General features: G+C 39.3%; 1 protein-coding gene across 1 annotated transcript in view; it reads right to left on the bottom strand.

Annotated features, from left to right (window-relative positions):
* Nucleotides 1–12828, bottom strand: part of eys (eyes shut homolog) — a 323611-nt gene that overhangs the window by 24678 nt on the left and 286105 nt on the right. The window lies entirely within an intron of this gene.

Below are 12828 nucleotides of genomic sequence, written 5' to 3'. Positions count from 1 at the left end.
GCCTTGCAGGACACCTCCCTGAAGGCAATCAAAGCCCTACAACTTCAGGTAGCACTAATTACAACACTGGGGAAGTTATGAGAGTCGCTCTGCATACAGATTGACAAATTAATGCCCGATTGGGACTACGAGAAGGAAATTCAATGTGACTGACAGCCCGGCACCGAACCAGTATTTCTGATGAATCCTGAACATAAGGACATGAGCTGATTTGATTGTTTGCCAAGGCTCCTGCAATGACTTTAATATTCTGGTATTAGTCCAAGTAGCGGGATGTTATGAAGTACTAATTATTTTAATCATGGCTCGATAATCACTTTAGGTGCATTGGACAGCTGTTTGCATTTATAGAGACTTCTCATCAGGTTCAATGTGTCCTATATGATATGATATGATGATTTCAGCATTGGTAGCAAATGCAGGTGCATACAGTAACATTTGATTGTTTTAAAGAGGCTATTTTATGCCCCTTTACAAAGTCTTGTAAAGGGGCATAAAATAGGTCTACTAGAATAGATTTTCTTTCTTGAATGTAAAAAAACAAACAAAAAAAACCATTATTTTTCACATATTTTACATTGTTGCAGCACCTCTCTTCCCAGTCTGTTAGTAACGCTCTGGGCTGCGTTTCCCAAAAGCATCGCAAGCCCAAGTTGATCGTATAGACCATTGGTGGCAATGGTTATACGATCAACTTAAGCTTACGATTCTTTTGGGAAACGCAGCCCTGTTTATTTCCAGTCTCTGTGAAGCCCCTCCTTCTGAAAAGCTCAGTGTGCTCTGATTGGTCCAGTGGATCATTGTGATATGATTTGTCAGTCGCTTTGAGTGCGCTTGGTAAAAAAAAAAACGTTTTGCATGTGCCTTGGGTGGGAATTTTTTAAATGAGGAATATTGTGACGTGTACGTTTACGGAAGAAAACCCAAGACTACAATCAAGGGAGTTCAGAAACAACGCTTACTGATATAGAGAATAACTCCCTTTGGAGTGACTTTGTGCTTTGTAAATTTGCAGACCTTTTTCATGCTCAAAAAGCAACATTATAAACAAGACAGTTGCAAATGTAAAAAAAGAATAATAGGTTCTCTTTAAATTAATCTCAATTTGGTTAAAGAGGCAGTTTTCACACAAAAATGACATAGCTGTCATTACTTAACCTCATGTTGCTCCAAATCTATATGACCTTCTTAACACAAAAGTTACATATCGTCCATACAACATTGGCTCAACCAAAAAGTGTGAGATTGGGGCTTGGACAATCTTTTTAACCAACCAATCGCGTGTTATTTTCAAGCAATATTGTGGGCAATTGTGTTTAAAACTAAACTGTTTCCCAGCTCACTGTGTTACCGCTTTCTTCTCTAGACGTGGCAGTTAAATGGCACCCACTGAGATCTACAGGGGTTTGTCCATTTAAAGTGAACGACACGCAACAAAGAGAGAGAGAGAGAGAGAGAGAGAGAGAGAGAGAGAGAGAGAGAGAGAGAGAGAGAGAGACAACAGATTTCAAAGACTCACACTGCATTTATGTTGGACAATACAAATATGATGTTAAAAAAGATTTAAATGTCACTTTATAAAGTGCGGCAGATGACACAATCTTAAAGGGTTTGTTCACCCCAAAATGAAAATTCTGTCAGTAATTACTCACCCTCATGTTGTTCAAACCCCGTAAGACTTTCGTTCATCTTCGGAACACAGATTAAAAGCTTCTAGGTTGCACGTCACACGCATCACACACATGACCAGCGTCGGCCAATAGTGAGCCTACGTGTGACGTGCAACCTAGAAGCTTTGCGCAGTTTCACTACGTGAAATCTCGAGGCCCACAGAGAAGGAAATGAATAGTTGAATAAAGTGGTTATTTTTGTTTGTTTTTTTGCGCACAAAAAGTATTCTCGTCGCTTGATAAACTTAAGATTGAGCCACTGTAGTCACTGGGACTATTTTAACGATGTCTTTAACTTTTCTGGGCCGGCCAGTTTCAATCCCTCAGAAGCCTATGGAGGAGTGATCCAGCTCTCAGATTTAATAAAAAATATCTTAATCTGTGTTCCGAAGATGAACGAAAGTCTTACGGGGTTGGAATAACATGAGGGTGAGTAATTACTGACAGAATTTTCATTCTGGGGTGAACTAACCCTTTAAATAGCTACATGCTACCAAATGGCAAAGACAGCTAATATTTCTCTGGGCTCATATTAAAAAGATCTAAAGGAACATCTAGTGCAGTGCTGTGGCTGAGCATGTCTGTGATGATCTAACTGGGCGCTGGTGTCATTCTTTCTGATGAGCTCTAGTGGACACGTGGATACAGTCCTGAGGGAACAGAATGAGCACACTGGTTATTTACAGAGAGAGAAAGGGCACAATTCCGTCATGTGGGAGTCTCAGTCAGATCTTATTATCCGTTTACTTCAATGGAAAACATTTATTTCTCAAAAAGCACAAAGTATATACACTCCTGTTCAAAAGTTTTGGGTTGGCAAGATTTTTAGAGCCTCTTATGTTCACCAAGGATGCATTTATTTGATTAAAATACAGTAAAAACAGTTATTATGTTAAAATATTATTACAATTTATAATACAGCTTTTATACAACTCTTTTTTATCATCACAGTAGAAAGCAGTTAATTTTTGTTTTACAATATATACGTTTTTCCTTACTGTCACTTTTGATCAATTTAAAGGGTTAGTGTATCCAAAAATGAAAATTCTGTCATTAATTACTTACCCTCATGACATTCCAAACCCGTAAGACTTTCGTTCATCTTCGGACCACAAATGAAGCTATTTTTGATGAAATCTGAGAGATTTCTGTCCCTCCATAAACAGCTACGCAACTGACACTTTGACAAAAAAACTGACCGTATACTTTTGAACAGTAGTGTATTCCAAATAAACAATAATGTTACAAAATACATGTTTTTTCTCTCTACTGCTAAGAAAACATATAAAAATTATTATATACAATTATATATATTTAAAATAAATATTATATAAAATTACATATATACACATTTGTGCATATTGTTTTCCCTTTTTCAAAAAATAAATTAAATTACTTTTCTGGTAAAATACTATTAATGACTAATTTTGCACTCAGGGGCATATGCAAATTGTAACAGAACAAAAAAACAAATAGAGCAAAGAAAACAGGACTGGAAGCAACCATTAGATGTACAACAACTGAGAAACCAACAAGACAAACACAAGGGCTATATGCTATATTATTTACACCGGGGCAAACAAGCTTAACAAGACAACGAGTTAACAAGACACACCTGGGAAAGACAATCGGGGGAAAAACTACAAAGGACTACCGTCGGCCCTGTCCACACGGACACGGGTATTTTATAACCGTGACTTTTTTTACGCGGTTCGGCCGTTCGTCCACACGAAAACGCACTGAAACCGAACATTTTTGAAAACCCCTGCCAGGGTGAGGATTTTCAGAAACGCCGGTTACAGTGTTGTCGTGTAGACAGTGAAACCGGGGTTTTTGCCTTGCGACGTCAGAGTGTGTGCCGTTATCCGCTGTGTTTGACGTCAGATTTGCGCTTCTGATTGGCCAACGTGGCTTTACCGTTAAGGGTTATATCGCCGCCTGCTGGCGTGGCATGCTCTTGACTGCGCTTGATAGCGTGTTTTCATGTAGACGGATGTGTGTGGACGGGATTTTTTTAAAAAACGCTTTAGGAAAAACTCCGGTTATAAAAATACCCGTGTCCGTGTGGACAAGGCCTACAACATGGCACTCAAGACCGGAAGTAACACAAAAGTCCAGGGGCAAACAATAAAATAATTACATACCACTGGCGATTAGAAATAGCAAGTAGCAAATCAAGTATTTTGATATGTTCTGTCCAAATTTCCTTGTGGGGGTCATTTTAAAAACCATGAACAAACTTATTAGAATTGGACAGAAATACATTTAGCATGAAATTGCATGAATAAACTGTGAATCTTGATATGAGTGATCATAATTCAAATCAAATAATGTGACCAGGGCTGTCCTTCCCAAAAGCATCTTAAAGGCACAATATGTAAGATTTTTTCACCACAAGAGGGCGCAGTTTCCAACAATAACAAAGGCGTAGGTTGATGACGCAGTGATGAGCTGAATGATGGAAATTGCTATCAAGCTGATGGATCTAATAATGTTTATGGATGAGTGCAAACATTCATGTTTTTTAACATTACAGTAGTATGAAGCAGGTCGCGATTGCTAAAGAGACAGATATCACACACGAGTCCCGTGGATATAAAGGAATAAGGACATTTAATTCTATCGAACTACCCGTAAGTGCTGGATTACTCACACAGGTCAGTTTATTTAAATGTGTGTTGAAAGTTATAATGTTATACTACGTGTTAGTTCATTTGCTATACGAAACTAGCAGTAAGCTAGATAAACATTAGAATAACATACTGACCATATTCTAACATTTCATCATGTTGAGCTAACGTTATATAACATTGATTTGTTTTATGTACATTTGCGCACCTGTCTAATAAAGCTGTCAAGTCGTGACTCGTGAAGCTCTGTCAAGTCCAAGTTAGTCGCGGACGTGAAGCAGCTTCTCAAAAACGCCACGCTGATATTGATCCTCATTTTAGTTTTCCTTGTTTGTCCCAAAGTCTGCTTGCCATGGTCTATGTTTGAAAGAAACAAGAACTGCGTGCACTACGTAGTTGTCCACGTCTGTCGCCATGGTTACGTCATGGCTATGGCGGTATGAACGGAAACCGAGGATAGCGCGGATATTGCGTCATTGACAGGCGACATTTTTTTCCGGGACAGCCACTTATTTAAAATTGGAATTTCTCTGAAATAAAAAATCTTTGGAGACTTTTGGGATACTGTAAGTACACAACTGCAGGAAATATATCACACTGTGCAAGTGATTTTTGGATATTTTATTACAAAATTCTTACATATTGTACCTTTAAGCTTAAGTTGATCGTAGAACAACTGCCACCAATGGTCTCTACAATCAATTTAGGCTTACGATGATTTTGGGAAAGGCAGCCCAGGGCAATCAAAACTGAGAGGAAATTTTGTATTTCTGAGTGTACCAGCAATGTACACTAGCACAGCATAGTCCTTTTTTGCATGTGTGTATCCCAGCCTGAGACCAGCCGTATTTCAGGCATAAAATAAGCCTCATCAAAATTTTATAAGCCAAAATAAACACCATTTTCTTCTTGTTGTCATTTATTTATTCCATTAAATGACAAATGAATCAAAATTGACCACCACAATGATAGGGTGTTGTGGGTGGTTGTCACGCAGTTGCTAAGGTGTTGTTCTATATGGTTTTTGTCATGTTGCCATTTGTTTACTATGTTGTTAGTTCCTCCACCTATAGAGTGCAAGTAAAAACTTTGCAAAGATTTTCAATGCTACCTTGTAAACCTTTAAAGACAGCCTTACTGTGAGCTAAGAGCTTGATATTAGATGGTATTTGCTTCTGTTGAAGACGTCAGCATGCATTATTTCATTGTTTTTAAATAATCGTGTTTAACACTGGTGAAAAACTACATTACCCATGATGCTTTAAAGAAAATTACACCAATCAGAAAGTTGAAAAAAAGCAACACGCGCCAAAAGATCTTGCTAGCTCCGCCCAATGCCAATGGCGTAATCGAGTCGATCTCTCTACGCTCTCAAATTCCTTAAATCTTTGTATATATGTTTATGTGTGTATATATATATATATATATATATATATATATAAAATCAACATTTGAAAATTGAAGTTTTATATTTCTCCATTGTTCAATTCTTTAATTCGTCTATGCTGTTCGCAATGCGTCATGGGATTGTAATTCTTTCCCTCACGTCCACAAGTCTTGTATCTTTGTATTTTTGTCCGATTTTCAAATACTTTTTTGTTTCAAATCAAAGTTTGTAGAGTTGTGATTCTCCTCTAATTGGTTTAGTTAATGCCTTGTAACTCTTTAACAAAGACTTTTTTAAAAATCCCTATGGGAAAAATTAATGTAAAAAATACTTTCGGAACCATTTCGGCTAAAAAAGGGGTGGCACTGTTGCACTCTTTACTACTAAAAAGCCTTATTTAAAAAAATATGTGGTTTCTTTTATCTTTATATTCTATTAAAATGATTGGCTCACAGGGTTTACATTGACTCACTCAGACATGATGCAACATCATGACATCACACAAGTGCTGCCGTTCAACAACTATGAAATCTAAGAGCTGAATATAATTGCAGTTCATGCTACAGTTCACTAATGGATGCTGGAAGACGTGGACCATCTATTGCCTCTATTGCTCCAACTACAAAATATGTATAAAGTACTGGCAACAGATGGCAGTAAAACATCATGAAGCTGCAGCCCTGCAGCCACACACACACACACACACACACACACACACACACACACACACACACACACACACACACACACACACACACACACACACACACACACACACACACACACACACACACACACACACACACACACACACACACACACACACACACACACACACACACACAGCAATAACAACAAGTGACTATTTGATGGTAGATAATCTCAGCAGCACCATCAACCCACCATCAACCCAATTCTCTGTTGGCCCACAGATAATGCACAGATAAATATATGTTTATGCTGATTAAGGGCTATGAAACAGGTTCTTGCATTCATTCATGCATCCACTTCGACTTGTTTTTCCTGCTCCTCATCTGAATGAGAGCCATAAAGAGTCACAATTGCTGCCACTCATTGATAATTTTTTTTTTACATTGTCCAAAACACATCAATAGCTCAAACGGACTGTGTCATCATAAGCAACCCAAGATGAATGTAGAATTGAACAGCTTTGTTCCCACATGCATGCTTTTTGAGAGCCACGCAGACGCGTCAAAGGCCGGTGGCAGATAACACGCTTCCCTTGATCACCCCCACCGAGGGAGCCGATAAAGACAGACGCAGCCCCTCAGACTCACTCAACCAGCTGCACTGACTTTCCTGCATTAAAGTGTCAACCCATTTTTGCATAACAAGCTCACTCGAATGGCTTCAGTTATTTTGGGCAGCCTGTGTTCTTAGTCATGTCTCCAGCTGATCTTCCAGACCCAAATTACAGGCGCGCCCTACGGCTTTGAGACGCTGCTCCAGATGAGGAGTCTGACTACTTTCCTGATTAAAAATAACAATGCTTACAGCCTGCCAGACACAAATATTACTCTCAGAAAGCTGGTATATTTTCAAAGCATGCATGAAAGAAACATTTGAAGAGCAGCTGTATTGAAAATATGGTGATTACAGTGAGAAGACTTTAAAAATCTCCAACCGGTCCAATCCCCAATAGTGCCTGCGAAATGGACTTCAATGGCCATTTGGGCATGTTAAATAAGTACATGATATGTGATTTATTGATTATATATATATATATATGCAAGTAAGCGGCAATATGATGGGTCATAATCTCAGCACATAGAAACTCCATCATATATAATATAATGTATGTACGTACGTACATATGTATGTATGTATGTATGTATGCATGTACTGTATGTGTATGTACCGTATGTATGTGTGTATATATATATATATATATATATATATACACACACTCACCTAAAGGATTATTAGGAACACCATACTAATACTGTGTTTGACCCCCTTTCGCCTTCAGAACTGCCTTAAAGGGATAGTTCACTTTGAAATTAATTTTTGATATGTTTTAGCTTACCTCAAGGGCATCCAAGATGTAGGTGTCTTTGTGTCCGCAGTAGTTTCAATTTTGATATTTTTAGGTCAAACCGTTCTTGTCTGTCAGTCATATAATGCAGGTCTATGGTCACCACCTCAAAGAGCATGCACAGAGAAGACCAAATTAAACATGATTTAATGAAATTTAAGTATTGATTAACATACGAAACGAGGGGTTTGTGTGAGAAAACGAAAAGTATTTATATTGTTTTTACCTCTTGTAACCACAGCCACGTCCAAGTGATCTGAGGTCGCGGGCGCTTCGGTCTGTGCGTTACAAGAGGTAAAAACGATATAAATACTGTTCGTTTTCTCACACAAACCGCTCGTTTCATGTCTTAGGCCATCAATGTGTACTTACATTTATGAGTCATTAAATCATGTTTAATTTGGACTTCTCTGTGCATGCTCTTTGAGGTGGTGACCATAGACCTGCATTATATGACTGACAGACAAGAACGGTTTGACCTAAAAATATCAAAATTGAAACTACTGCGGAAACAAAGACACCTACATCTTGGATGCCCTTGAGGTAAGCTAAAACATATCAAAAATTAATTTCAAAGTGAACTATCCCTTTAATTCTACGTGGCATTGATTCAACAAGGTACTGAAAGCATTCTTTAGAAATGTTGGCCCATATTGATAGGATAGCATCTTGCAGTTGATGGAGATTTTTGGGATGCACATCCAGGGCACAAAGCTCCCGTTCCACCACATCCCAAAGATGGTTTATTGGGTTGAGATCTGGTGACTGTGGGGGCCATTTTAGTACAGTGAACTCATTGTCATGTTCAAGAAACCAATTTGAAATGATTCGAGCTTTGTGACATGGTGCATTATCCTGCTGGAAGTAGCCATTCTAGGATGGGTACATGGTGCCCATAAAGGGATGGACATGGTCAGAAACAATGCTCAGGTAGGCCGTGGCATTTACTTAAACGATGCCCAATTGGCACTAAGGGGCCTAAAGTGTGCCAAGAAAACATCCCCCACACCATTACACCACCACCACCAGCCTGCACAGTGGTAACAAGGCATGATGGATCCATGTTCTCATTCTGTTTACGCCAAATTCTGACTCTACCATCTGAATGTCTCAACAGAAATCGAGACTCATCAGACCAGGCAACATTTTTCCAGTCTTCAACTGTCCAATTTTGGTGAGCTCTTGCAAATTGTAGCCTCTTTTTCCTATTTGTAGTGGAGATGAGTGGTACCGGTGGGGTCTTCTGCTGTTGTAGCCCATCCGCCTCAAGGTTGTGCGTGTTGTGGCTTCACAAATGCTTTGCTGCATACCTCGGTTGTAACGAGTGGTTATTTCAGTCAAAGTTGCTCTTCTATCAGCTTAATAATAATAAAAATAATAATAATAATAATAATAATTAATTACATTTATATAGCGCTTTTCTAGGAACTCAAAGCGCTTCACATGGAAGGGGGAATCTCCTCAACCACCACCAATGTGCAGCATCCACTTGGATGATGCGACGGCAGCCATAGTGCGCCAGAACGCTCACCACACACCAGCTTACTGGTGGAGAGGAGACAGAGTGATGAAGCCAATCAGTGTATATATATATGGGGATGATTAGGAGGCCATGATGGACAGAGGCCACTGGGCAAATTTGGCCAGGATGCCGGGGTTACACCCCTACTCTTTCGAAAGACATCCTGGGATTTTTAATGACCACAGAGAGTCAGGACCTCGGTTTAACGTCTCATCCGAAGCTTGAATCAGTCGGCTAATTCTCCTCTGACCTCTAGCATCAACAAGGCATTTTCGCCCACAGGACTGGCGCATACTGGATGTTTTTCCCTTTTCACACCATTCTTTGTAAACCCTAGAAATGGTTGTGTGTGAAAATCCCAGTAACTGAGCAGATTGTGAAATACTCAGACCGGCCCGTCTGGCACCAACAACCATGCCACGCTCAAAATGGCTTAAATCACCTTTCATTCCCATTCTGACATTCAGTTTGGAGTTCAGGAGATTGTCTTGACCAGGACCACACCCCTAAATGCATTGAAGCAACTGCCATGTGATTGGTTGATTAGATAATTGCATTAATGAGAAATTGAACAGGTGTTCCTAATAATCCTTTAGGTGAGTGTATATATACACTGTACACATATATATGTGAATGGATGGATGAAGTGGACTCCTACAGATAGATGTGTAGGAAGCAGCGTACACTTGTGTAGGGACAACATGAATTGAAGCGCAGCCAATGCAAATGGAGAAAAAATGACTCATCTTGCACTACAAATAATCCCTCTAAAATGTCATTCCTCCTGATGCCACCTGCAACTGTTGAGCAAGTAGATTCACAGCAGCTTTTATTTTTTTTAGGAATGAGCTCTTCCAAATGTTCTGTTTGAGTACATGTGCTTGCCTTGTTGTTGACGTATTTCATATTCAGAATAATTTTATGGTCATAAACATAATACCATAAGCAGAGTAAAATTCAACAACTGGGGGGACAAAATATACAGCACAACATGTGGTCTCAGCAGTTGCTGGGAAATAAATAGGAAAAGAAGCAAATATATCTGCAGATCTTGCATAGATCCACAGAGCAGCCGCATTAAGACCGCTTCCTTTTTTTCAAGAAAAAAAACAGCAGTAGTTCCCAGGAATAAATGGCATACATTTAAATAATAATATGTGCTAGGGAATGAAAAGTTCATGTGTAATAAAGGACAGGACACAATGCTGTGTAATGCAGCGGCTCACACTTGTTGACCTTTGGCTTTGTGTTAACAGAAATGACTCACACAACAGACTTGGTTGAATGCCAATCGCAGCAGAAGCATCTGGCAATATATGCAGACATACATACACAGGCAACAGACTAGAAGGAACTCACAGGGTAAACAATAAGTCACCACGCAAGCTTTTAACCTAATTTAACCTGTCTGCTGCGCAGACCAGTACTACACCAGATTGAAGCAAACTCAACATTGAAAAGCCTCCAGCAATACATATGCAAGATCAACAGACCACATTAAACGGGTAACCTTACATGCAGTGTACAGAGCATGTCGACTGCTAATAGTATGTGTTCAAAAAAGCCAAAAGCAATGTATACTGCTTATTTGCTGTATGTCTATTCAAAACAAGACAAAAAAAAAAGCCAAAGAAAGACTCCAGCAGGCAGAAACAAGAAGAGGAGGGCCGAACTGCTCAGAAACAGCACAGTCAAACTGTGTTCACAAAGTATGAATTAATAAGATCAACGTATGAATAAAAGATTGTTCTTCAAGTGAATTGAATACATCAAACATCCACAACAGAATGTTATTCCCAGAAATGGGAGAGAGGGAGAATGAGGTGTAAGTTTCAGACTTCTTTAAAACTCAGATGCGGGCTTTGATGTCTGAAATCTAGATCAGCAGTTTAGGAAGACTGATCAAAAACTTTGGACTAAAGTAGTTCTTCCATCTTTTCTTGAAGCGAGGAAGCGGTGGTATATTGCGCAGTCGAGTCGACTCATCCACTTGTCACTTGATATGAATTTATGTGAGCTGAGTAAGATCAGATAAGATAGAAATGTATTGATCCCTGAGGGGAAATTTGCTTGTCACAGTGGCACAGTGTCACGCAGAACACAACTGTGCATCACGGGCCAGTAAACACAAAAGGGCAAGATAGAACAGAACAAAATGAAGACCATAATAGAGTGAATCACTTGCAATACCTCTAAAATTAAAACAGGAACACATAATAAACACAATACAGTCTGTAAGCTGCACACAAGTGGCTAACAGAAGTTATTTTTGATCGATAGCTCCAAGTGAAGATGCTGTTATAAATATAGTCAACATTTATTATCCACTGGATTTTTTTTTTTTTACTACACTGTTATATAGCTGGTATCAAATACATGCATAAAGTATGTACAGTGAGGCACATACTTACTCTTACTACTTAGCATTATGTAGTATACAGTGCTCTGTACACTAGAGTTCCTGCATGAATGTAATACTGGACGAACTACTGCATTTGATGAAATGGTTCAAGTTAGAGCAGAGCTCACTGCGTGGGATACTGTATCCAACAAAGCAATGCACTCAACCTGACCTTCCTTTTGCATTGTGATAAATGAACCACAAGTAAATCCAAGAGCAATTTTAACTCTTTTGATTTTTAACTGTACTTTTATACAGGGTTGAGTAAATTCTTTTTATTATTTACACACACACACACACACACACACACACACACACACACACACACACACACACACACACACACACACACACACACACACACACACACACACACACACACACACACACACACACACACAGCTTTGTTTTTGTGATATATGAGGACATTCCATAGGCGTAATGACTTTTATACTGGACAAACTGTATTCTATCCCCCTACACTGCCCCTATCCCTAAACCTACCCATCACAGGAGACATGCTGCATTTTTACATTTAAAAAAAAACATTGTTTTTTATGTTTTTTAAGCTATTTGAAATATGAGGACTCATGCAATGTCCTCATATATCACGTGTAAGTTGTAATACCAGTGTAATATGCATGTCATTATACACATTTGTGTCCTCATATATCACAAAAACAAACACACACACACACACACACACACACACACGCATTGTGTTTTCATTTTTTATGGGGAATTTCCATAGACATTAAGAGTTCTCTTACGAGAGTATCTCTCGTACTGCGTAATAGCCTACGCTAGGGGAAAACCTCTTTTCCACGAGATATTGAAGCCAAAAATTATCCTTAATTTTTTATTAATGTAAAACGCTTTGCAGCAGCAAGCAAACACAGGCGATACAGCTCGCGCGCCTATTGGCTGCTCTTGCGGCAAATGCAGCAGCCTATCGAGAGAGACTCTGCGTGACGTAATGACCAATGGGGGCAACTCGCGCCCATATCGTCACGTCCCGCCAGAAAGGGCGTGGTCTCACTCTATAAATATGCTCGTTAGGCTGGTACAAGCTGATTTTCATCTCTTCAGCGAAGCACACGCATCGCTGGATCCGGAGTGAGAAGCCGCGCCGTCGAAGCAAGCTTTTCAGCGGGACGAGCTT

This window comes from Rhinichthys klamathensis, unplaced genomic scaffold (genome assembly GCF_029890125.1).
Source record: "Rhinichthys klamathensis goyatoka isolate OS25496 unplaced genomic scaffold, OSU_Roscu_1.1 h1tg000115l_1, whole genome shotgun sequence".
NCBI classification, from domain to species: Eukaryota; Metazoa; Chordata; class Actinopteri; order Cypriniformes; family Leuciscidae; genus Rhinichthys; species Rhinichthys klamathensis.
Note: the sequence above shows the minus strand (reverse complement) of the source record. Positions and strands in the feature narration are given on the sequence as shown.